This window comes from Ovis aries, chromosome 1 (assembly GCF_016772045.2).
Source record: "Ovis aries strain OAR_USU_Benz2616 breed Rambouillet chromosome 1, ARS-UI_Ramb_v3.0, whole genome shotgun sequence".
NCBI lineage: Eukaryota > Metazoa > Chordata > Mammalia > Artiodactyla > Bovidae > Ovis > Ovis aries.
Window position 1 is genome coordinate 266,204,398 of NC_056054.1, and position 24,985 is coordinate 266,229,382.

The window sequence follows — 24,985 nt, forward strand, 5'->3', positions numbered from 1 at the left end:
ACAGCATATTTGACAAAAAATAAAAGTGTATGTGTGTTTGTGTGCGTATTTTAAAGGCCTCAAGGAGGTATAACCAAAGGGTTATATTGTCTGTTTCTGAGAACTGGGATCATTGCTAAAACCTGTTTTCATACATTTCTGAATTTTCTGAAGTGAACATACATTGCTTTTATACTCATAGGAGAAACTATATATATATATAATCCTTTTGTTTTTGGCTGTGCTAGGTGAAGATTGCAGTGTGCAGGCTCTCTAGTTGTGGCATGAGGCTTAGTTTCCCCATGGCATATGGGATCTTAGTTCCCCAGCCAGGGATCCAACCCATATCCCCTGCACTGGGGACACTGAACCACCAGGGAAGTCCTTTTTTAAAAAAAAAAAAAATTAGAGAAGAATTATGCAAAAATTAGCCTGACCTTTGATATACAGAAACATTGTTCTAGGCATAAAAGCAGCACAGTAATTTCAAATAATAGATGTTTGATTTTCATAGACATATTTCTTTGAATTTCAATAAACAGCTGTTGTTTAGTCACTCAGTCATGTCCAACTCTTTTGTGACCCCATGAACTGCAGTGTGCCAGGATCCTATGTCCATGGGATTTCACAGGCAAGACTGCTGGAGTGAGTTGCCATTTTCTTCTCCAGGGGATCTTCCAGATGCAGGGACTGAACCCACGTCTCCTACACTAACAAGAGGATTCTTATTGCCGAGCCACTAGGAAGCCCCTCAATGAACAGTTTAAAAGCTAAAACAAGCTGTTGTGAACATTTTCTGCAACTATTACAGACACATGTATTATATTGTTCTGAAAGCATATATATTCTGCCTCATTTAAAAATACATGAATGTTACAGTGAGAAACTACCAGAAGAAAATACCCTCTACTGCTGTCATTGCTTTTGTTTGGAAATTGGAGATGCTTTTAAATGTTGGGTTGGCCAAATGTTCATTCAGGATGTTATGGAAAAACCTGAATGAACCTTTTGGCCAACCCAATGTATTTCTTGTGCTTTTCTGCACTTCCTAAGTTTTCTACACAGACAGCAAGCATGTGTCCTGCAAGGATCTGCAGTCATTGTTGTAAAGAGCAGGGCTGAGCATACGGCTTCTGTCCCCACCAGGACTTGCTGTTGCCTGGCATGTGCTCTCCCGGGAGGTCCAGGGTAGGGGCCTGCAGAACTAACTTTCTACCACTGATTGAAGTGCTTATATCTGGGGAGTTGTCTAGAAAGTCTAGTGGATGTGTTTTAGGTAACTTCAATACCTTGGTGAGAGGCCAAGCAGATTTCTTGGGTCTGATTCTGGTAGTGAGAGTGACCCACTCAAAAAAATGAGATAGTAAAAATTGCAGTTTGAAATTTTAATTTAATAAGTCCATGTGCTGAGAGTGAAACAAAATCCTTTTATAAATTCTTGCTTGTTGGTAGTGAGTGAAGTCCATCAAGATAACTTAAAAAGACTGAAATGTGGTTGTGCACATCTATATTTACATACATTGAGTGTGATCTATCGTAAATAGGAAAATAAAACAAAAATTATCTGGGGACGTGCGTGGGTGCTGTGAGCATAACACTGACCTTCTAAGCAGAGGAAATTTGCAATCAAGGGTATGTGGACAAGGTGAAAATATGCTCTCCCAGGCAAGGGAGTGTGCCTGGCATGGCATGCAGGACAATGCTGGGCTAGAGGTCAGGTGAGGGCCTTTTGGGGTCTTGGCTTCTGGTTCCTTGGTGATCATGTCACCAGCATGCATTGGCCTCGAGATGCTATTTTTTGAGGTGGAGGAGTAAAGAAGTTCAACCCCCTGCCTCCTCCTTCTCTTTTCTGCTGAGACCATCACCAGGAGTGTAATTACTTGGACACAGTAATTGCACTGGTAGATTCTATGATAGAAATGGCGCTGAGTCATCCTTGCCCGTCCTCCCCCTGGAAGCTCTTTTAAACTCTAGTTACCCTGTCTTCATGTTGGCACTGCAGGGTTCTGAATGTGCTCTGTTGGAGGGGGTGAGTTAAGGAGACACTCCATCCCCCAAACTGGGAGAATTTAGTCCACTAGAAGTCATATCTTTGCTACGGCCGATTTAGTTTTGGGCAAAAGCAGTGCATTTGCTCTTCTTCCTTTATTGAGATCTCTCTTGGTGTGAGTTCCCATTTAGCAAAAATGGGAACCATGAACAGATTCCTAGGATCTGCAGTTCCAAGAGCGTCCCACTGTGAAACCACCAGCATTACCAGAGTCATCATCAGTGGAGAAAGAGTCTTTGTGGCTATAGACCGGGTGGGCTCACTTGGGGCAGTGTAGTCCTCCTGAGGGGGGAAAGTGTGGCCAGAGCTGCCCGAATGCAGTGCTCTTGACCCAGGCCCCTGCTGTATGCCCACCCTACGCACCCCCACAGGGCCCCGTGCTTCCCTGTCCTGTGTTTCGCAAGCTGCTGGGAGCTCCTTATCCACGCTGGGCTGCCTGTCCCTGGTGCACTGTCTCCCTCTGGGAGGCTGGTCTCTGTTCCACTTCTTTCACTTTGGCATTCAAGATTTGGAAGAGTGTCTCCATGTGACCCGCACGCGTGCTCTGCTCCCGTGCTGCGTTCTGGCTGGTCTGGCTGCTGTGCTTTCCTCTTTTCTCACCAGCCCATCTTTCTGTCTCCTTATTTGCCATCCACATACTTTCTCTGGTGAAGGAATAGATCAAATATTTTGCCTATTTAAAAAATTAGGTTGTTTTCTTATTGAGTTTGAGAGTTCTTTGTATATTCTGGGTACAGTCCCTAATGGAGTACGTTTTGCAAATATTTTCTCCTAGTTTGTAGCTTGACTTCTCATTTTTATGTCTATTTTGAAAATCAAAGGTTTGACATTTTCATGACATCCCACTGATCAGTTTTTTTCTTTTTATAAAAGACAACATGTTTTTTTGTATCATACTCATGAATTTTTTGTAAAACTGGAGATCTGTTTTTATTCTTATTTCTCTTATTCTTTCCTTTGGCTTTTCTTAGCTTTATATTGTGGCTATTATATCTAAGTCTATGATATATTTTGAATTAATTTTATATCCATAGGACTGGAAAAGGTCAGTTTTCATTCCAGTCCCAAAGAAGGGCAATGCCAAAGAATGTTCAAACATCATAGAGAAAGCAAGGGAATTCCAGAAAAACATCTACTTCTGCTTCATTGACTACGCTAAAGCCTTTGACTGTGTGGATCACAACAAACTGCTTTAAGAGATGGGAATACCAGATGACCTTATCTGCCTGTTTAGCCTGCTTTCACTTTGATTGAAATCACGTTGAATTGATAGATGAGTTTGGTGCAGTTGACATTCTGTGGGATAGAAGTGTTGAGAGGGGACATACTTGCTTTGTCCTTGATCTTAGAGGAAAGAGTTCAGTCTTTTGCCCATATGTGTGATGTTATGTGTAGGTTTTTACTGGAGGTCCTTTATCAGGTTCATAAAGTGCTCTTATTCCAAATTTGCTGAGGTTTTTTTTTTCATGAGTGGTATTGAATTTTGTCAAATGCTTTTTCTGTCTGCATCTTTGAAGTCATGTATAGTTTTTCTTTTTTTCTGTTTATATGGTCCATAAACAATTTCAGGCATACCTCTGAGATACTGTGAGTTTGATTTCAGACCAGAGCTATAAAGTAAATATTGAAATAAAGAGTTGCATGAATTTTTTTGTTTCCCTGTGTATATATGTTATGTTTACAGTATGTTGTTGTTGTTCAGTTGCCTAGTCATGTCTGACTCTTTGTGACCCCATGGACTGCAGCATGCCAGGCCTCCCTGTCTCTCACCATCTCCCGAAGTTTGCCCAAGTTCATGTCCATTGCATCAGTGATGCCATCCAGCCATCTCATCCTCTGATGTCCCCTTCTCCTTCTGCCCTCAATCTTTCCCAGCATCAGGGACTTTTCCAATGAGTGAGCTGTTCGCATCAGATGACCAAAATACTGGAACTTCAGCTTACTGAATGTTTACACTGTGCTCTAGTCTATTATGTGTGCAATAGCATCATGTCTAGAAAACAATGTGCACCTTAATTTGAAAATATTTTATTGCTCAAAAATGCTAATCATCATCTGAGCCTTTAGCAAGTGGTTACCTTTGTCCTGGTGGAGGGTTTGAAATCTTGCCTGAGTTACCAGAATGCAACACCGACACACGAAGTGAGCAAACACTGCCAGAAAAAATGCCGCTGATAGGCTTACTCGATGCAGGGTCGCACAAGCTTTCAATTAGTTAAGAAAAAACAGAGCCAAACCAATATCTGAAGCACAGTAAAATGAAGTGCCTGTACATTGGGTTTTTTTTGTTTTTGTGTGTGTGTGTTTTTGGTATAGAATCAGTTGCTTTTCTAGATAGAAATCCACTTTCTTATGGTATATTTTTTATATTGTATGATTACATATGTTAAATGTAAGAGTTTTTCATCTATATGTACGAGGAATACTGGTTTACTTATAGTGTCTTTTTTTTTTTTTTTTTTTGATTTTGGTATCAAGTTAACTCTTGCCTAACAGAAGGATTTGTCTAGTGGTTCCTTACTTTCCATCTTCAGGACAAGTTAGTAAGAAACTTCTATTATTTCTTCCTTGAGTATTTCTTCCATTGAAGCCATCTGGATTGGCTCTTTTATTGGTAGGAAGATTTTTACCTTGAATACTTATAGAGTTATCTGATTTTTCTTGAGTGAGTTTTGATAGCTTTATTTTTCTAAGAATTCCATTTAAGCTGTTAAATGTATTGGCATGCAATAGTTTCTCACATTCCCTTATTATATTTATTTTCTTTTTACTGAAGTGAAATTCATGTCATGCATAATTGATCATTAGAAAGTGTGCAGTTCAGTGAATTCAGCGGTGTCGAGCAGCCACCACCCAATCTTAGACTTTTCAAAGTCAGACTTTTTCACCACCCCAGAGAAATATCACATCCCCATTAAGTAATTACTCTCCATATTCCTTGTTCCCCATAACCTGGAAACTGCTAATTCTCTTTCTATCTCTATGGATTTACCTATTCAATACAATACCTATTGTATTTCCTATAAATGGAATTATACAGTATGTGACCTCTGTGACTGAGCATAATGTTTTCAAAGTTCATCTGAGTTGTAGCATGTATCAGCACTTCACTGCTTTTTATGGCCACAGAATATTCCATTGTTTGGACATATTAATATTAGTTTATTCATGTGTTGATGGACATTTTGACTATTGTGAATAATGATGCTTTGAACAAGTGTCTGTTTGATTCTCTCTTTTAGTTCTTTTGGATATATACCTAAGAATAGAATGGCCAAGTCATATGATAATTCTGTGTTTTACTTTTTGAGGAACTGGTAAACTGTTTTCCATATAGGCTGCACAATTTTACATTCTCACCAGTGATATGTGAAGGTGGTTGTTTCTCTAGGTCCTCCCCAACACTTGGGTGTATATTGGTTTGTTATTGCATAGAGTGCTCTATAAATGCCAGTTATGTGATGTTGGGCGATAGTGTTGTTGTTCCTATATCTCTTACTAATCTTCTGTCTAGTTGTTTTGATCCCTTTATTATTATGTAATGCCTTTTTTTTTCACTTCTGACAATATTCTTTGCACTGAAACCTCATTTTTCTGATGTTGATATAGCCATTCCAACTTCCTTTTGATTAGGATTAGAGTGGTACGTCTTTTTCCATCCCTTTTATTTTAATCTGTATATTTAATTTAATCTGTTTATTTAATTTGTATATTTATTTTTAAAGTGGGTTTCTTACAAATATTGTAGTGAGGTCCTGTTTTTTTTAATCCAATCTTAAAAATTTCTGTATTTTAACTAGGTTGTTTTAGACCATTTATACACAACAAGGGCCTTCCCAGGTAGTGCTAGTGGTAAGGAACCCGCCTGCCAGTGCAGGAGATATAAAAGATGCAGGTTCGATCCTTGGGTCAGGAAGATCCCTGGAGGAGGTCACGGCAACCCACTCCAGTATTCTTGCCAGGAGAATCCCATTGACAGAGGAGCCTGGTGGGCTATAGTCCATAGGGTCACAAAGAATTGGACATGGCTGAAATGACTTAGCACATACTTTATATGACTATTGATATGATTGAACTTAAATTTATAATTTTGCCATTGGTTTTCTATTGGTCCCATGTACCATTAGGTCCTCTTGTCCTCTTTTTCTTTTGACTCATTTTGTGTCAAGTACTATTTATTATGAATTGTGTCATCTTTACTAGCTTATTAGCTATATCACTACTTCATTTTTATTAGTTTCTTTGGGGTTCATTGTGTATATCCTTAACTTATCACTGTCTGTCTTCAAATAATACACTAGTTCACTTATAGTATAAAACCCAACAGCAATATACTTCCTTTTCACTTCTCCTGACCTTTATGTTACTGTGTCATGATACTTTTACTTCTACACTGCTCTAAACCACACAATACATTGTCATTATTTTTGCTTTATATAGTCCATTATCTTTTAAAACAATCTTATAAATTAAGAAGAAAGCCTCTTATATTTATTCATGAATTTTGTTCCCAGTGCTTTGTATTTCTTTTTGTAGATCTAGATTTTCTTCTGATATAATTTTTCTTTTGTATCATGGACTTACTTTAATATTACTTGTAGTCCAGAAGTGTTGGTGATGAATTATTTTAGCTTTTGTTTATTGGGAAAAAAATCTTCATTTTGCTTTTGTATTTGAAAGTTATTTTCACTGTTTATAGTTTTTCAAGTTGGTAGCTTTTTCCTTCATTACTTTGAGATGTTATTTCATTGACTTCTGGCTTGCATTGTTTCTGGGAAGTCCTTGTCCACCATGTCTGTGTTCCTCTGAACATACGTTTTTTTTTTCCTCTGGTTACTTTGAAGATTTTCTCTTTGGGTAAGTCAATTACAATATACCTTGAACCTTGATTTTATTCCCTTCATGTTGTCTTCTGCTTGGGGATTGTTGACCTTGAATTTATGGATTCATAATTTTCATCAATTTTTGAAAAAAAAGTCATTATATCTTTAAATACATTTTGTTCCATCCTGTTCTCCACCCCCGCCCCAAGTGTTCAATTACACAAATATTTCTGTGTTTTTAGGGAAGAGGGAATCTTTCCCTGTGTTTCATTTTAGATCATTTCTGTCTTCACAGATTGTTTTGTCTGCTCACTGACTAATCTTTCCTTTCCTAGTGTCTAATGTGATGTTAATGCCATCTAGTGTATTTTTCATTTCAGACGTTATTTTTCATCTCTTTGTGTTTAATTTGGGTCTTTTAAAAAATGCTTTTCATGTCTCTCCTACACGCTATGCTTTCCTCTATCTTCTTGAACATGTACAATGTGTTTATAGTAGCTGTTTTAGGGACTGCATGTGCTAATTATTTCCTGGGTAATTTCTGGTTCCTTTTCTTATTGATCAACTGTCCTCCATATGAGATATATCCTCATGCTTCTTTGCATCCCTGGTATTTTTTAAATGAACAAAAGACATCATGATTGTATGTTGTTGGGTTATGCATTCTTTTAATTACTTTAGATTTTCCTCTTGAAATGGACTCATTGCTTGGAAAGTTTAGCCCCCATCTATGGGATCGCACAGACATGACTGAAGCGACTTAGCAGCAGCAGCAGCAGCAGCAGCAGCAGGCAGCACCTAGTCGTCTGTGCTCTCCTAAGTGCCCGGCCCAGTGGTCCCTGTGTCGTAGGTTCCCTAGTCCAGTTGGTGGGAGTGAGGTCCACTCCTGAGCCTGCGCCAGTGATGGTGACACTTTGTCCTGCTTCTTGCTGTCACGTGTTCCCTGGCCTCAGTCACACGGGTTGACTAGTGTCCTGGCTAAAAGTCAAGCGCACCCCCACTGGTCTCCAGTGCACGTCTTAGCTCTCTCCTTTCTGGTCTTCCACCCTGCTGGTTCTCGCTGCCATCGCCTCCTTGAGCCTCAGCTGTTTCCTCACCTCAAGACTCCCCTGACTCTGCCTGGGTCCCCCTTCTGGCGCCGTGGCCTTGAAACCTTCCCTACTGTCATCTGCGCAGCCAGCACGCCTCCCATGTGTTTCCCCCTCAGGCTCCTTGTCTGTGCTGCCTGTTGTCCCACCGCTGAGCACCTTTGTCTCATGTCTTCTGTTTCTTCATTGTTTGAGGCTGGAGAGTCCACCTGGTTCCTCCTCGCTGTCATGCCAGAAGTGGATGTCTCCTGAGTTCCCCTGGCCTTCAGTCCTCCCTGGATCAATGTCCCAGGGCTCCTAGAGGAGGCCCGGGCAGAGCTGTTTACCTGCCAGGGAGTCTGCACAGGCTGGGCTCCAAGGTCCTGCTCCAAGGCACAGCGTTCTTCAACTTGGAGCTGAAACCATGTAGGTGGGGGTTGCGGTGGGGGGTCCTATCTACATCTCACTGTGCTCTTCTCCTTGCTGCTCGCCACAGACCTCAAGGGCTGTAGGAGTCAGTGCCACCCAGACTTCCACCAGGGTTAGGACTGTGGGCTAGGGTTCAGGGGAGACCACGCTCTGAGTGGTTACTGGTGTCTTTCAAGTTCCAGACTCAGTTTAGAATCCAACCATCTTTCACGGAATTCTTTTTCCTGGAGACTATCTTTGGCCTTCTAAATAACTGACTCATGGCTACATTCTTTTAAAACATTTATTTAGTTTGATAAAATTTGATATCTAAGATGATGGAGCATTCTTTGGGTTATTTTCTACTATGATTTCCAGTTATAATAATTTTTTTAACCTGTTTACAGGGCTGCCTACAGAGGGAAGCTCCTCACATGGTTCCATGTAAGTAGCACTTCTTGTGATGCCTTTGGAGAGGTATGTCTTTAAACTGAGTGATTCTTTCCACATCAGTTGAGCTGTGAAGTCTTGCTTACATACGAAGCCATGTGTCTTGCTGACTCTCCTTGTGGCCTGGCCTCAAGTCACACGAGGGCCCCATCACAGGTCAGGCACAGCGCCCTGTCAGCGGTGTTTCATTTCCCTCTGGTTTCTGGAGAACCAGTATGTAAAAAGAGGTAGTTTCCTCCTTTCCTAAAAACCTTCTTCAGAGTCACCCTGACTACACTGTCCAGCAGGGGCCTGAGAACCAGTTGTTAGCCTGGGCCAAGCAGACAGCGCCTTCGTCCCAGGTTCCAGCAGTGACCAGTGTGCACTGTGGCTGTCATGGTGTCATGTCCAGGCCCCAAGGACGCCTCTTTGTGGCTGTGACTCCAGTTTTGCAAAACTACCTTGAAAGGATTCCTTTTAGATATATCCTTAAGATGCCTTCATTTTTCTAAAAGTTTTCAGTGGCCTTGCTGGGAGGCTGCTGTGGTCATGCTGGCGGCTGCTCTGTGCCCCTTCTGCTCCTCCGAGCCCCTTGCCCTGCCCTGTGGGGGTGGTGCTGTCCTTCTGTTCACTTTCCAAGGCTTGGGAGGCAACATCACTGGTCACTGTGCTTGTTGGTGGTGAGATGGGGCTATGAGGTGAAGCCTCTGACCTCATGAGCTCACATCCACTCATATCCAGCGATGGCAGGATAACTGGGAGCTGCCTTGATGACAGAATGTGGGCTCCAAACTTGTTATCTGCCTTTTCCGGTGACCTTCACCACAGCTCCGAGCGGTCCTGAGCTCACCCGATCCGGATCAGAGAGCGCTAGAGGGTCACTGTGACCTTCCGGGGCCTGTCACCAGCAGCCCCCTCGGGAGATGTGAGAGACACGGGCAAGGAGTCAAAGAGCACGTGCACACGGGGGCTTTGGGCTGGTGGGTAACCAGATGAGCAATATCTGAGGAGAAAAGTTCTTAGGTTACAGATTGCTTGAGCAAAGACCTTGATGCATTTGTTCAGCAAATATTGACAGAATGCTTGTGATGGGCTGGGCATGCTTCTGGAATCACAGCCTTCTTTATTACATTCTCGTGGGGCCTATAAAACATATAAGTAAGAAGTGTGCCGGGTGGTGACGCTTGCTGGGGATGAACAGAGAAGAAAGAACTGGAGTCTGGAGGCACTGATGGGTGGTCAGTATAGCCCTGGGAAGAAGCATCTGAGCAGAGCCTTGGAGGAGGCGTCAGAGCCGGCCCTGTGGGTGGTGGAGGGGGAAGGGCTCCAGGCCTAAGGGAGCGTGAAGGGGCGGGGCCTGGGAGGAGGGCGGGGCAGACACATCTCTGTCCTTGACAGCTGTGCTGCTGAGCGTGGGAGCAGGGAGCTGGGTGGTCTTTTTTCCTCTGTGTGTTGAATTGTTTCAGACTAAAGCTGTTATAATACCTGGTTCTTAGAGGACATCCAGATCCCTGCTGGCATGGGACCAACTTTGTAATTGTGCAAATCTGGATCTAATTTTCACAGAAATCTCCAAGGAAAGGCTTGTGGAACTCAGGCATATAAACAGCACCGTGTGTGTGGTGGGCCTCTCTCCCCTGGACTTTGCTGTTGCCCACATATCCACCCCGGCATGCAGGAAACGTGGGTTCAGACCTGGCCACCAGTTCTGGACACAGCAGCACGCTTGGGTGGGGCGAGCTGGCCAGGCACCTCCCTGTCCGCGTGTGCACAGCCCGTGGGCTGAGTGTGGGCGCTGAGGACGCCAGCACCCCGGCAGGACGGTGGCTCCAGGGACTGTGGCTTATTTGGGGGCTCCCCTGAGGCTTGGCTAAGGCAAGGCGCAGGCTTTTCATAGGGCACCTGTCCCTCTTCTGCGGGTAGGGAGGGAGCCGTTAGGAGCTCTGAGCTAGTTGGAACAGATATGTCTATCTCTGGTGAAGCCGCCTGCGTCTTCCTGTGGGATCCAGGGGGCTGACGAGCCAGAACGGAGCTCATCTGCCCTGGATGTTTCCCAGGGGACGGTGGTCCAGGAAGAATGCAGTTTTCCATTTGCACGTCTTCCGAGAACTTAGTGCCTTGGAGCAGCTGCAGATGGGCCTTTCCCCGTCTCCGTGCGCTTGCGCTCAGACCCCGCTGGGCCCCTGACCCGCTTTGTTCCACAGGCACTTGGCTCCCCGCCGGGCTGGAGACTGCCATTGAACATGCTGCTGCTGCTACTGCTGCTAAGTCGCTTCAGTCGTGTCCGACTCTGTGCGACCCCATAGACGGCAGCCCACCAGGCTCCCCTGTCCCTGGGATTCTCCAGGCAAGAACACTGGAGTGGGTTGCCATTTCCTTCTCCAATGCATGAAAGTGAAAAGTGAAAGTGAAGTCACTCAGTCATGTCCGACTCTAGCGACCCTATGGACTGCAGCCTACCAGGCTCCTCCGTCCATGGGATTTTCCAGGCAAAAGGAATTCCTTAAATTCCTTTTAATTTCAAAAATTCCTTAAAAGGAATTAAGGAAGCATAATCACGAACGTTTGGTGACGTTTTATTCACTCTAGTCTTTTATTCTTCATGATACTGAGAATGATTATTTGCTGTCAAACTCGTCCGCGCCCCTCTCCCCGCATTAAATTGACTACCTTCACTACACAATTGGAAAATATGGAAAAGAACTTTAAAACTCACAAACAGTGAATGCAGGCAGAGCCCTGCCACGGGACTCCTCCATCAGGGCCTCCCCCCACTCCATGTCCTTCTTGGTGACCCCTCCGCCTTCAGCCTATGGTTAACGGGGCAGCCCTGTACACAGACACCCGGTCCTTCTTGTCGTCCTCTGTCCTGCTGCTGCCGGGGACCAAACGGCCCTAAGACTGATCAAGGACCTTACCCCGCTCTGACCCCTAGGAGGTTTGCTTTTATCTGTGACCCTTATTGTGCTTCCAACCTTTCTTCTTCGGCCTTCTCCTGTCATCAGCTTGCAGCCTCAGGAAGAAAAGCAGATGTAAGAAGGCGGTGGAAAGCCTGTTTAAGACTCGGCCCCTCCCACGATGGGACGCACCCCTTCCCCACCCTGGCTGAAGGCTGGAGGGTGAAGCAGTGGCCAGGGGCATGCAGAACAGACGGTCCTAAGCAGGAAGTATGGTCACACTTAAGTGGGTTATGGAGCCAGTGACCCCAGTCCCTGCTCTGTTGGCCCCTGGAACAGCAGGAACCTGGGGTGGGCTTTTGGGAGCAGGCAGGGCTTTTCCTCTAGCTCAGTCGGTAAAGAGGTAAAGAACCTGCCTGCAATGCAGGAGACTCGGGTTTGATCCCTGGGTAGGGAAGATTCCCTGAAGAAGGAAATGGCAACCCACTCCAGTATTCTTGCTTGGAGAATCTGATGGACAGAGGAGCCTGGTGGGCTACAGTCCATGGTGTTGCTAAGAGTTGGACATGACTGAGCGACTTCACTTTCACTTTTCACTTTCATGCATTGGAGAAGGAAATGGCAACCCACTCTAGTGTTCTTGCCTTGAGAATCCCAGGGACAGGGGAGCCTGGTGGGCTGCTGTCTATGGGGTAGCACAGAGTTGGACTCGACTGAAGCGACTTAGCAGTAGCAGCTAGCGACTATAGGTATATGTGTATGTAAGGGGACACCTTAGGGCTCTGCTGTTCGGATGGAGGAGCAGAAAGATGGGACTCCTGAAGGAGCTGGCGGGCTGTTCCCTGCTGTATTTGAGGGGTCGGATGGCCACAGATCCCTGGCAAGAGTCTGGAGGTGAATCAACAATAAGTACACAGAAAATTATGGGAGGCTGTCCTTTACTCCAGGACTCGCATGTACAGGAGGGAGGTGCAGTGTGAGGAGTGAACTGCCTGTGGTCCCTGCTGGGTGGTGGACAGAGGTGTAACACTTAGAGGGATAGGGGAGAGGGAGGGGTGGAGGCAGCTAGTGGATGACACACAAGATCTTGGAGTCAAGAAGAGCCATACAAACTGATCGTAAGAACTGGGGAGAGAAATAGCAAGAGGGTAAAAGATAAAGGAGCAGGAGCCTATGGGGCCAAGGTGGGGAGACGGCAGGCAACACTCAACCTGCAGCTCTGTGGAGCTCTACCTTTCGAAACTAGGTACATTTGTAATTTTGTTAAAAATAAAACGTAAAGGGTTGTACAGCAAATACTGTTTCACACACACACACACACACACACACACACACACACACACACACACAACAAAAGCAGCCTTCTACCCGGATCAGCCTCTGCTTCTGCTGGGGCCAAGCGCCACGGCCATCTGGCCCTCCCAGCAGGACTGCGTCTCTGCTCCATCACGTGGCCTCTGCCTTGCTGAGTCTGGTGGAAAGTCTTTCTCCTCGGGGAGCTGAGCACTGCGGCTTCTTACGTTGTATTCTTTCACAGGCTCCAGGACCCTGTGCCCTCTCGGTCTTGCATGTTTGTTGGGTGTTGCTGCCTCCTCCCCCCATGCGTGACTGTCACAGCATCTTGGTGCTCAGAGGGGACCCTGCTGGTGGCGGTGCTCCGGGACTGCGGGGGCTGAGCCTCTACTGAGACAGTCTGCTCTATTTCACTCCAGGCTTCGCCTCTGGGATTAAGTGGCATGCACATTTCTGTGCCCTGCTTTCAATCGGAGTGGTGTACCACAAAATGTTCCAAGTTACCATTTGAAAACGTTATTTTTAAAAAGTTGTGCAGTTTCCACTGTAGGGATATAGGTATTATTCTGTTAAATCACTCCCTTTCCGTTCAGAGTGTTTGGACTGTTTGCAGATCCATCGCTAGAGCTAGTAGTCATGAGGTGGACATCCTGTGCATCAGTCAGCACCCCTTCCCAAGGCAGTATGGCGGTGTTCATCCTTGTGCAGCCCGGGTCAGGGGAGACAAACCTTTTAGAAGGGGTGTGACGTGCTACTGCCCAGTTGCTCTCAGTTGGTGAACTACAGCAGCCTGAGTGCCTGGGCTCCCAGCCCCTGAAAACCCTGGGTTTATGCATCTCCGAAAGCAGAAACATACCCAGTACAAGCAGCTGAGCCTCTCCTCTAGAGCACGTGGCTCTCCTCAAGTGTGAGCATCCTTGTGCACTGAGGACATTGAGCTTCCATGTTCCAGGCTTTTGTTTTCCCTGAAGCCATTCACCTTTAATCAGACGTTGGCCATTTGGTGCTGTCTATCAATATGCTGCTCTGTGATGTCATCTTCTATGGTTTTTGCATTAGGAAAATCCTTTCCCAGCCTGAAATGTAGGTAGTCACTTGTGTTTAACTTTTTGCTTTTACTTTTTGCTTTGACATGTGCAGTCCACTTGGGATTTAATTTGATATATGGTATTTGTTGTTCAGTTGCCAAGTCATGTCTGACTCTTAGCAACCCCATGGACTGCAGCATGGCAGGCTTCCCTGTCCTTCACCATCTCCCAGAGTTTGCTCAAACTCATGTCCATTGAGTTGGTGATGCCATCCAACCATCTTGTCCTCTGTTGTCCCCTCCTCCTCCTGCCCTCAATCTTTCCCAGCATCAGGATCATTTCCAATGAGTTGGCTCTTTGTATCAGGTGGCCAAAGTTATGTTATTAGGTGAATATATAATTTGCTTACAAATATTGAACAATTAAGTTGCTTGCAAATGTTGAAAACGACGTCATTTTCCCAGTCGTTTGTTTTGCTACTTTTGTCCTATTTGAAAATATTGCATATACTAATATCTATTTCAGAATTCTCTGATTGATCTGTTTGTTCTTGTGCCAGTTGTTTAATTGCTAAGTCTTATCTGATTCTTTTGGGACCCCATGGACTGTAGCCTGCCAGGCTCCTCTGTCCATGGGATTTCCTAGTCAGGAATACTGGAATGGGTGGCCATTTCCTTTACCAGGGCATCTTCCTGACCCAAGGATAGAACCCACATCACCTGCATTGACAGGTGGATTCTTTGCTGCTGAGCCACCAGGGAAGCCAGTACGCTGGTTTAATTTAGTTTCATGGTATATTTATTTTGGTTATTCTTGGCTACTCAATTTCTAGATGAACTTTAGGATGATTTTTAAACCCCAAGCTAATCAGATTGGGGTTTCATTTCAAATGGATCAAACCTATGATTTAAATGATAGACAGCTGGTATTTTAGCAAGATTCAGCTTCTAAAAGAGGAAGATATTCTGTTTCTTCATTGATTCCCTAATTAGCCTTCCATTATATTTTATAGCTTTTTTGCTGTATGTTTTCTCTTTTGAGCTCTTTCCTGACTTATATTATCTACTTATTGAAATTGGAATTTTCCTATTACATTCCTCGAATATTTAATAATGTATAGGAAAGCTATCAGTTTTTCTGTATTTGCACACAGCCATGCTTTTACTTGCAGTGGGTTTCTCAGCTGAGTTTTGACTCATTGACCCGAATGCTCCTTCACCGTGAAGCGTGCTTGTGGCAGCTGGCTGTCCGGTACATGGTGTTCATCAAGTTACACACATTTCCTTCTGTTGCTCTTCTATTAAATTTTTTTTGAAATAAAAAATAAAACTTACCTTTTACTGAATGTTCGTTGCTGCCATTAAGAGAGTCACAGGATTGTCTCCTTTTATCTCTTAACAAAGAGAATCACATCAATGAAATTCCAAGTGTTGATTGTTGGAATAAATCCTGTTAGGTCTTACTGATACTTTTAGATCTCTTCCCAGTTGCAATACCTTTTCAGTATCTTATTTGGGCAAGAATGAGGGTTAGTAATAAGGTTAGGACTTTCCTGTAGCTCAAATGGTAAAGAACCTACCTGTGATGCAGGAGACCAGGGTTTGATCCCTGGGTTGGGAAGTTCCTCTGGAGAAGGGAATGACAATCCACTCCAGTGTTCTTGCCTGGAGAATTCCATGGACAGAGAAACCTGGCGGGCCACAGTCCGAGGGGTTGCAAAGAGTCAGACACGACCGAACAACTAACACACACAATAAGGTTAGGGCTGGAGCTAAGGTTAAAGGATTGGGTTGTGTGAGCAGTAGTCACTGTAGAGGTGAGTGTGAGGGTTAGGATCAGGGCCAGAGCCAGAGTGTCGTGCTCTGTAAGTTTCTGTGTTGGACCCAAGGGAGAAAGGCCTCGGGCATTAGGAATACAGGCGCCATCCTGAAAGGGTCCATGCAGAGCAGTGATTACAGAGAGCAGCAGCTGAGCCCACGGGGACAGGACTCTGCTGGAACACAGAGCACCCCAAACACGGTATTGTTCAGTCGCTAAGTTGTGTCCAACTCTTGGCCACTTCACAGACTGCAACATGCCAGGCTTCCCTGTCCTTCACAATCTCCTACAATTTGCCCAAGTTCATGCCCATTGAGTTAGTGATGCCATCCAACCATCTCATCCTCTGCCACCCCTTTCCCAAACATGATGGCTTTGATCAGATTTAGTCAAAGTCAGTTCCCTTGGCTGTAACAGGTCTGGGATGGGTGGGCTAGGCTCCACGAGGCCCCTTGCCCAGAGACCATGCCCACTCCACACTCTGGGTGGCCTGTCACTCTGTGTGCTCCTACCTGGCTCTGTTGTCTTGACCTCTAGCTGCACTGAGTCAGCTGATGGGAAGGAGAAGTGTTGAGATGGAGGGCGGGCAACTACTTTTAGGGACCAGAAGCCCGAGTTACACCCACTGTCACAGTCCACAGGACCTCTGAACACCAGCAGTGTTCATAGAACCAAGTGCATTCCTGCAGTGGTGTAAGGATGGCCGTGTAGCAGTGGCGGTACCTGGGCAGGTGTGTGCTAGGGTGTGGCGCAGGACCCGCAGCCCCCGAGGCTGGGCCAGCCCCATGCAGCCAAGGCTCCTGCTCTGAGAGGGCAGGAAAGAGTGCAGACCATATGGGCCTGGCCCCACTCCCCCGCCTCCTGAGGTTCTGACTCACCTTTCATCCCTTGGATTCCTCACAGCCCTGGCCACTCTCTTGAGCACGGATGGAAACAAAGGGCCTCGGTGCTGCCCTCTGGTCCTGCAGAGGCCTCAAGGCACCCATTCCCTCCCTCCTTCCTGTTCTTGGCTTTCCTTTCTCTTTCCTTGGCCTGTGTTCACTCTGGGCGCCTCTGGCAAGTGCTGTCGCCCCAGAGCAGCCTGGCATGAAGGGGCTAATGCCTTTCCAGGAGAGGACTCACTCCTTCCCCCACTGCCTGCCTCATGGCTGGGCCGTCTGGTGGCCCTGTAGAGACAGCGATGGATCTGGAGCTGTGTGGCTGGCCAGGGATGGCGTGCATGGCTGCAGGATTAGTCGCCCCCAGGTACACCGCAGATGAGTGGGAGCCAGCCTCTCGGCATCCTGCGCATGCCGTGCACAGCCGCAGCTTCACCCACGCTCTGGCGAGAGTGGGTCTGTTGTGCCCAGGTGTGGAGGGCTGTGTCCCACTTTAGCCCTTGCTTGGGTGGCCTGGTGTTTTCTGCCCTGGGGAGTGCCCTGCACAGTCATAGCGGCCAAGGGTGCTTCTAGCTCTCTGGTTAAACACACTCTGCTTACTCAGGCCCCTGTATTCTTCCTCTGAAATTCCCGTGGAACTTAAGGGTTATACCACTAGGTATGCCCTTCACACTCCCAGGCACTTTGTCTTCTCTTTAGACATGAGGGGTGAGCATTGGTGAGCTCCAGTTATACCGAGCTGGAAAGAGGTTTTCAGTGAGGACTTTCACGTTTTCCAAGAGCTCTGGCTGTTTCAGTCCTTCGGGGCCTAAACCTATCACTGGGCAGCTTTGTTCACCCGTAGGTGGGTCCATGTGCTAGAGTTTGCCCTCCTGTCTCTGGCTCTGCACACAGCACGCCAGTCATGAGAGGCCTCAGCACCCCCGGGCCCCTGTGGGCCGTCTGTCTGTGCAGAGCCAGGGCCTCAGGCCAGACTGGCTGGCCAGAGCACAGCTGTTCCAGGGTGCCCGGCAGTCAGTTCCTCTCATCATCCCTAGTATTCATTTGGCAGAGTGGGGTGTAAATTATGGAAAGAGAACCTTCCACTAGGAGCCTGCCTGGGCTGGTGGAGTCAGCCTGGGGATCTGGTTTTCTTCCAGCCCTTCTCCTGGATCACCCCGTGACCTTGGCACCTTGCCAGGTCTTTGTCCATCTAAGCTGTTTCTCCATCTGTGAGACGGGATCTCCTTATCTGTCCTGCCCAGTCCCAGAGAAGGAGATTCAGCTGTTCAGGCTTCCACAGAGGGCAGGGGCATTGGGGTCTTTCCAGGGGTATGCATATGACCACATGAGAAGATAGTCCCAGTGCTTGCTGTGTTCCAGGAGAAGCATCTCACCGGGTCTCCACAGTTCTCCAAGGCCTCTGAGTATCTTATTTCCAGTGAGGACACTGACATCAACACCAGAGCAGAGGCCAGAGCTCCCTTTTCAGAACCCCTGGAACCCTTCACTTCACCACTATTAAGTCCTAGGAATTCAGACATCAAGTCTTATGGCCAAGTTACCTTCCAGGAAACTGGGCTATTTTCCATTTTCACCAGTAGTTTTAGAGTGCCTGTTAGAGCCCAAGGTAACACTGTACACTGGCACAAAACATGTTTCTTTTTTGTTTTTTCTTCTATCAGTGAAGTTGAAGTTTTTTAAAAATTATAGTTGATTAAGAATTTGTGTTTATTTCTGCTGTACAGCAACGTGATTCAGTTATACATATACATTTAAAATATTCTTTTCCATTGTGGTTTATCACAAGATATTGAGTACAGTTCTCTATGCTATACAGTAGGATCTGGTTGTTTAACCATCCTATATATACAATAGCTTAAATCTGCTAACCCCACCTCGCACTCCATCCCTCCCTCACCTCCCTTGACAGCCGCAAGTCTTTTCTCCATGTCCACAAATCTTTCTGTTTCATAGCTAGGTTCATTTGTGTCATGTTTTAGATTCCACATATAAGTGATATCATATGGTATTTGTCTTTTTCTTTCTGACTTAATTCAGTCAGTATAAAATCTCTAGTTGCATTCAGGTTGCTGCAAATGACAGAATTTTGTTCTTTTTATGGCTAAGTAATATTCCATTGTATACATGCACCACATCTTCTTTATCTGTTTATCTGTTGATGGACATCCAGGTCTTTGCTATTGTGAAATAGTACTGCTGTGAACATAGGGGTGCATGTATCTTTTTGAATCAGAGTTTTGTCTGGATATATGCCCAGGAGTGGGATTGCTGTATCATATGGTAGCTCTATTTTTAATTTCTGAGGAACCTCCACACTGTTTTCCATAGTTGGTACACTGTACCAACTTAAATTTCCACCAACAGTGTAGGAGCATTCTGTTTCTTCCACATCCTCTCCAGCATTTGTTATTTGTAGAGTTTTTAATGATGGCCATTTTGACTGGTGTAAGGTGATACCTTGTAGTTTTGATTTGCATTTCTCTAATAATTAGAGGTATTCAGCATCTTTTTATGTGCCTATTGGCCACTTTTATTTCTTCTTTGGAAAATTGTCTGAGTCTTCTGCTCATTTTTTGATTGGTTCATTTGTTTTTTTGTTATTGAGTTGTATGAGCTGTTTGTATATTAGAATTTAAGCCCTTGATGTTTGCATGTTTGCAAATATTTGCTCCCAGTCCATAGGTTGTCTTTTCGTTTTATTTTTGATTCCCTTTGGTGAGCAAAAGCTTATAAGTCTGGAGGAGGGTGGGGCCACTGTTCGCATCACAGACTTGCTTTAGCTGGTGGAGCAGATGGTGGTTGCTTTTGGTCCTCAGCAAGGAACAGAACGTATGGACACCACGAAACTGCATCCTAAGATCACTTTAAATTTGGATCATCATTTAAATACTTTAAGTGATTTTTTCTTGTGTCACTTTGCTCATAACACTTCATTAGCTATCTGATCATTTTTGTATCTGAACTCATCAAGTAAAATATACAGAGAGGCCCAGCACTTGGAGAGGCTGAAGTAAGATATGGTGGGAGCTGAAGGAGCTGTAGGCCTAGCTGCTTGCCCATGCCAGCAAGGCTCTTCCATGTAGTAGAGTCCATGGTTTATAAGAAGAAAAAACTTTCTCTATCGGCTCCACTTGGAAAAATTTGGAACTACCAAATCTTCCTACAAACGCTTTCTCTATTCTCTGTGAAAAAAATTGTTTAATTCAGGAGGAGAACAAGATGGCAGAGGAGTAGGTGGACGTGGAGTACATCTCTCTCCATCAGGAATACACCTTCAGACACAGAAGTGCATGCAAAATACCAGCTGAGAGCAGACAGGAGTACCTGACCAGCAGAAAAGAATATATAGACCCACATAAAACTTGAGATCAAGCCCTGAGACTTTGGAGTGGGAGCACCTACACCAAGACCCTAAAATACCAGAGAACTAACCCTAGGGGGTATCAAATAGTGAGAACTCATGCAAAGGAAACCACTGGAATACAAGACCCAGCATCACCCAACCACCAACAGCACCCTGTGCAGGATGCCTCATCTAAACAACAAACAAAACAAAAATACAAACCCAGTCATCAGCAGACAGGATTGCAACCTCACTCAGCTTTGCTTATCAGAGGAGAAGCAAACAAATAAAAACTCAGCACAGATCTCACCCTATAAGAAGCTTACACAAACCACTGGACCAACCTTAGAGGGCAGAAACCAAAAGGAAAAAAGAATTCAACCTTGAAGTCTGGGTAAAGGAGACCTCAAACACAATAAGTTAAAAAAAATAATGAAAAGGCAGAGAAACACTATATAAATGAAGGGCCAAACTAGAAACACAGAAGTCCAACTAAGTGAAGAGGAAATAGGCAAACTACCTGAAAAAGAATTCAGAATAATGATAGTAAAGATGATCAAAAACCTTGAAAGCAAAATGGAAAAAATACAAGAATCAATTAATAAAGACCTAGAAGAATTAAATAATAAATATGCAGAGACAAACAACACAACTACTGGAATTAAAAATACTCTAGAAGGAATCAGTAGCAGAATATCTGAAGCAGAAGAACAGCAGAATCAGTGAGCTGGAAGATAAGGTGGTGGAAATAACTTCTGAAGAGCATAATAAAATAAAAAGAATAAAAAGAACTGAGGATAGTCTAAGAGAACACTGGGACAATATCAAATGCACTAACATTCGAATTATAGGGATCCCAGAAGAAGAAGAGAAAAAGAAAGGGTATGAGAAAATTTTTGAAGAGATTATGGTTGAAAATTTCCCCAACATGGAGAAGGAATTCTTTAATCAAGTCCAAGAGGCACAAAGAGTCTCATACAGGATAAACCCAAGGAGAAACTTGCCAAGGCACATGCTAATCAAACTAACAAAGACTAAAGACAAAGAATATTAAAAGCAGCAAGGGAGAGGCAACAAGTAACATACAAGGGAAACCCTGTATGCTTAACAGCTGATCTTTCAGCAGAAACTCTGCAGGCCAGAAGGGAATGGCAGGATATACTTGAAGTACTGAATGGGAAAAATCTACAACCAAGATTACTGTACCCAGCAAGGATCTCATTCAAAATTGATGGAAATAAAAAGCTTTTCAGACAAGCAAAAGTTAAGAGAATTCAATACCACCAAACCAGCTTTACAACAAATGTTAAAAGGACTTATATAGTCAAGAAATACAAGGGAAGAAAAAAAGATCTACAAAATCAACCCCAAACAATTAAGAAAATGGCAATAAGAACATATATATATCAATAATTACCTTAAATGTAAATGGATTAAATGCTCCAACCAAAAGACACAGACTGGCTGAATGGATACAAAAACAAGAGCTATATATATGCTGTCTACAAGAAACCCATTCAGACCTCAAGACACATATAGACTGAAAGTGAGAGGATGGAAAAATATATTCCATGCAAATGGGAAGCAAAAGAAAGCTGGAGTAGCAATCCTCATATCAGACAACATAGATCTTAAAATAAAGAAAATTACAAGAGATAAGGAAGGATGCTACATAATGGTCAAGGGATCAATCCAAGAGGATGACATAACAGTTATAAATGTCTATGCAACCAACATAGGAGCACCTCAATACATAAGACAAAAACTAACAGACATAAAAGGAGAAATTGACAGTAACACAATAATAGTAGGAGACTTTAACACCCCTCTCACACCAATGGACAGATCATCAAAACAGAAAATTAATAAGGAAACACAAGTCTTAAATGATACATTAGACGAGATGGATCTCATTGATATCTTCAAGGCATTCCATCCAAATGCAGAAGAATATACCTTCTTCTCAAGTGCACATGGAACATTCTCCAGGATAGACCACATCTTGGGTCACAAATCAAACCTCAGGAAATTTAAGAAAATTGAAATCATATCAAGCATCTTCTCCGATCACAGTGATATGAGACTAGATATCAATTACAAGGAAAAAACGGTAAGAAACAGAAACACATAGAGATTAAACAACACGTTTCTAAGTAACCAACAGTTTACTGAAGAAATCAAAAGAGAAATAAAAAAATTTCTAGAAACAAATGTCAATGAAAACATGACAAATCAAAACCTGTGGGATGCAGCAAAAGCAGTCCTAAGAGGGAAGTTTATAGCAATACAATCCTACCTCAAGAAACAAGAAAAACATCGAATAGACAACCTAACTTTACACCTAATACAACTGGAAAAAGAACAATAAAACCCCAAAATTAGTAGATGGAAAGAAATCATAAAGATTCAAGCTGAAATAAATGAAAAAGAAATGAAAGAAACAATAGTAAAGATTAATAAAACTAAAAGCTGGTTCTTTGAGAAGATAAACAAAATCGACAAACCTTTAGCCAGACTCATCAAGAAAAAAAGAGAAGAATCAAATCAACAAAATTAGAAATTAAAAAGGAGAGGTTACAACAGGCAACACAGAAACACAAAAGATTGTAAAAGACTATTAGGAGCAACTGTATGGCAATAAAATGGATAACCTGGAAGAAATGGACAGATTCTTAGAAAAGTTCAGTCTTCCAAGACTGAAACAGGAAGAAACAGAAATTATGAACAACCCAATTACAAGCACTGAAATTGAAGCTATGATCAAAAATCTCCCAAAAACAAAAGCCCAGGACTAGATGGCTTCACAGGAGAATTCTATCAAACATTTAGAGAAGAGCTAATTTTTACCCTTCTAAAACTCTTTAAAAATAGCAGAGGAAGGAACACTTCCAAACTCATTCTATGAGGCCACCATCACCCTGATGTCAAAATCAGACAAAGATAACACGAAAAAGAAAACTACAGGCCAATATTTCAGAAAACTAAGATCATGGCATCCAGTCCCATCACTTCATGGCAAATAGATGGTGAAACAGTGGAAACAGTGGCTGACTTTATTTTTCTGGGCTCCAAAATCACTGCAGATGGCGATTGCAGCCATGAAATTAGACGCTTACTCCTTGGAAGGAAAGTTATGACCAACCTAGACAGCATATTCAAAAGCAGAGACATTACTTTGCCAACAAAGGTCCGTCTAGTCAAGGCTATGGTTTTTCCAGTAGTCATTTATGGATATGAGAGTTGGACTATAAAGAAAACTGAGCACAGAAGAATTGACGCTTTTGAACCGTGGTGTTGGAGAAGACTCTTGAGAGTCCCTTGGACTGCAAGGAGATCCAACCAGTCCATCCTAAAGGAGATCAGTCCTGGGTGTTCATTGGAAGGACTGATGTTGAAGCTGAAACTCCAATACTTTGGCCACCTGATGCGAAGAGCTGACTCATTTGAAAAGACCCTGATGCTGGGAAAGATTGAGGGCAGGAGGAGAAGGGGATGACAGAGGATGAGATGGTTGGATGGCATCACCAACTTGATGGACATGGGTTTGGGTGGACTCCAGCAGCTGGTGATGGACAGGGAGGCCTGGCATGCTGCAGTTCATGGGGTGGCAAAGAGTCAGACACAACTGAGCGACTGAACTGACAGGCCAATATCACTGATGAACATACATGCAAAAATCCTCAACACAATTTTAGCAAACAGAATTCAGCAACACATCAAAAAGCTCATACACCATGATCAAGTTGAGTTTATTCCAGGGATGCAAGGATTCTTCAATTTTCACAAATCAATCAATGTGATACACCATATTAACAAATTGAAAGATTAAAACCATATGATAATCTCAATAGATGCAGAAAAGCCTTTGACAAAATTCAGCACCCATTTATGATTAAAACTCATCAAAAAATGGGCATAGAAGGAACCTACCTCAACACAGTAAAGGCCATTTATGATAAGCCTACAGCAAACATTACTATGAATGGTGAAAGACTGAAAGCATTCCCCCTAAGATCAGGAACAAGACAAGGGTGTCCACTTTCACCTTTATTATTCAACATAGTTCTGGAACTCCTAGCTACAGCAATCAGCGAATAAAAAGAAATAAAAGGAATCCAGACTGGAAAAGAAGAAGTAAAGAAAAGTAAAACATCTCACTGTTTGCAGATGACATGACACTGTACATAGAAAACCCTAAAGATAGTATCAGAAAATTACTAGAGCTAATCAATGAATTTAGCAAAGTTGTGGGATACAAAATCAATACACAGAAATCACTTGCATTTCTATATACTAACAATGAAAAATCAGAAAGAGAAATTAAGGAATCAAGCCCATTCACCATTGCAACAAAAAGAATTAAATATCTAGGAATAAATTTACCTAAGGAGACAAAATAACCGTACACAGAAAATTATAAGACACTAATGAAAGAAATCAAAGATGATATAAACAGATGGAGAGATATTCCATGTTCCTGGGTAGGAAGAATCAATATTGTGAAAATGACTATACTGCCAAACGAAATCTACAGATTCAATGTGATCCCTATCAAATTACCAATGGCATTTTTCACAGAACTAGAACAAAAAATTTCATAATTCACACTGCTGCTGCTGCTGCTAAGTCACTTCAGTCATGTCCGACTCTGTGCGACCCCATAGACGGCAGCCCACCAGGCTCCTCTGCCCCAGGGAATCTCCGGGCAAGAATACTGGAGTGGGTTGCCATTTTCTTCTCCAATGCATGCATGCATGCATGCTAAGTCCCTTCAGTCATGTCCGGCTCTGTGTGACCCTGTAGATGGCGGCCCACCAGGCTCCTCGGTCCACAGGATTCTCTAGGCAAGAAAACTGGAGTGAGTTGCCATTTCCTTCTCCATCACAGTTCATATGGAAACACAAAAGACCCCGAATAGCCAAAGAAGTCTTGAGAAAGAGGAATGGAGCTGGAAGAATCAACCTTCCTG

At 43.8% G+C, this 24,985-nt stretch overlaps 1 protein-coding gene across 20 annotated transcripts in view; it reads left to right on the plus strand.

The window, feature by feature from the left end:
• The window catches only part of PCBP3 (poly(rC) binding protein 3), a 234,803-nt gene that overhangs the window by 80,041 nt on the left and 129,777 nt on the right, over positions 1–24,985 (plus strand). For 14 of the 20 annotated variants that reach the window (XM_060406306.1, XM_060406307.1, XM_042237902.1 and 11 more), the window contains one exon: positions 8,735–8,771. The exons of the other annotated variants lie outside the window; for them this stretch is intronic. The gene's annotated coding sequence lies outside the window, so the exon portion shown is untranslated. The remainder of the gene's footprint in view (positions 1–8,734; positions 8,772–24,985) is intronic. 20 annotated transcript variants of the gene reach the window in all.